Here is a 1599-nt window from a genome sequence, read left to right on the forward strand (position 1 = left end):
CAGTGATGGGTTCTCCGCTGACAGCTGTCTGGCAAATGGACCCTCTCCAAATTTTCACTTCTGCTTCCTAGGACCACCTCCAGCCCAAACTGGCTTGGTTTGGGTTCCCCCAAAGCAGACTCTGCAGAAGGTTTATCAGGCGGTGCTCCTGGCAGGTACACCTGTAAATGAGAAGATAGGATTGCAAAGAGGGAGACACCAATCTCCAATGTGGTTACAACCGAGGCCTCAGCTGATCCTAGAAGGGAGCCTGGAGCTGGGCTGGCCCTTCAGAGGGTCCCGGAATGAGGCACGGAAGCCGGGGTAAGACGTTTGTACATCAACCAGCCACTGGCTGCAGACCGCCCCCGCCCCTGGGCCTGGACCTCACCTGGGCGGAGGCAACAACCTATAGTCAGGATTCCCAGTGAGGGAAGGAGCAGTGAGACCCCAGCAGCTGGGAATGGGTTTGTGGGCCCTGAAGGGGGGCCAGGAGGAGCACCCCTCCACCCTTAAGTACCACCTCAGCAAGCTCTTGTGCAAACGGAATCAGAGCAGATGTGATAAGAGCTTAGCAATATGCCAGCTAACTCTTTTTCCTTAAAGGTACCTATTGTTATTATTATTCATAATTATAGTTATGGTTTATATAATAATATTCAGCTGAACCATGTAAATTATAGACACTGAACCACATTTGACCTATAAATAAAGAGATTTCACAGGGCTCATCCTGTTCATCTCCACCCCCCCGCCCCCCCGCCTCTTTGGAGCAAAGCAGGCTTTTACTGTTCACAAAGTTGCAAAACACTTTTCGCCCTGTATTCCCCTGTTCAATCTGGGCTGCCACAACCGGACAGGCAGAAAGCGCGAGGCCACTTTTTTCTTGCATCTGGAACGGAAAACTTCGTAGCAGGCAGTAACTGCTCCAGGCGTGTCAAAAAGATGCATTTCATTCTGTTAATTAATAAGAACGATTAACGTAATGCCTGTTTACCTATCTTATAGGATTATCTGAGGATCAACTAGATACGGGCGTATGTAAAAACACTTTGCGAAGTGGGAAGTTCTGTTACAATGTTGACACACTAGATTATTGGTGTTATCTGCTCTTACTACCACAACATCTAACAGAATGGCTATCTCAGCCTTTCTCAGCCAATGATAATAAACTGTCTCATCGCAGTAATACTCAAATTACAATTTACTTTGAATCCTCCTGGCCCTCATGGGAACCCAGCCTCTGCAGATTGTTCCAAGCTGTTTTGAAGAGCCCTCCGGTGCTGGGTCACACCAGCCCCAGAGTGTCCCCTTTATGTTCTTCCCTCCAGCTGTGGTCCCCACAGCCTCTGAATTCCCACCAGGCTGGGCATGGCCATCCTCTGGGGGTGGCTGCCACCACTGAGCCCACTGCTGGTCTCCTCTTAGCCACTCAGCCCCAAGCATGGCTTGGGGCCCTTTTCTCAATATTTAATGGACCAGACACAGTGTTTAGCAGAAGCTGATAAAATTTAGGGGACCATGGAAGGAGAGGAAAACAAAGAGAAATACTCACATCCTTGATCAAGGTGGTTCTTCTCAGCACCCACAGATCCCAGACTGGTACCCGGGTCATCTCAC

General features: G+C 49.5%; 1 non-coding gene across 1 annotated transcript; it reads right to left on the bottom strand.

Moving 5' to 3' along the window:
• Positions 1-796: 796 nt before the first annotated feature.
• LOC116664583 lies at positions 797-930 on the bottom strand. The gene has a single exon (XR_004321105.1). It is a non-coding gene; the product is annotated as a small nucleolar RNA SNORA31 (small nucleolar RNA).
• Between the last annotated feature and the right edge of the window lie 669 nt (positions 931-1599).

Source organism: Camelus ferus, chromosome 6 (assembly GCF_009834535.1).
Source record: "Camelus ferus isolate YT-003-E chromosome 6, BCGSAC_Cfer_1.0, whole genome shotgun sequence".
In the NCBI taxonomy this organism is placed as follows: Eukaryota; Metazoa; Chordata; class Mammalia; order Artiodactyla; family Camelidae; genus Camelus; species Camelus ferus.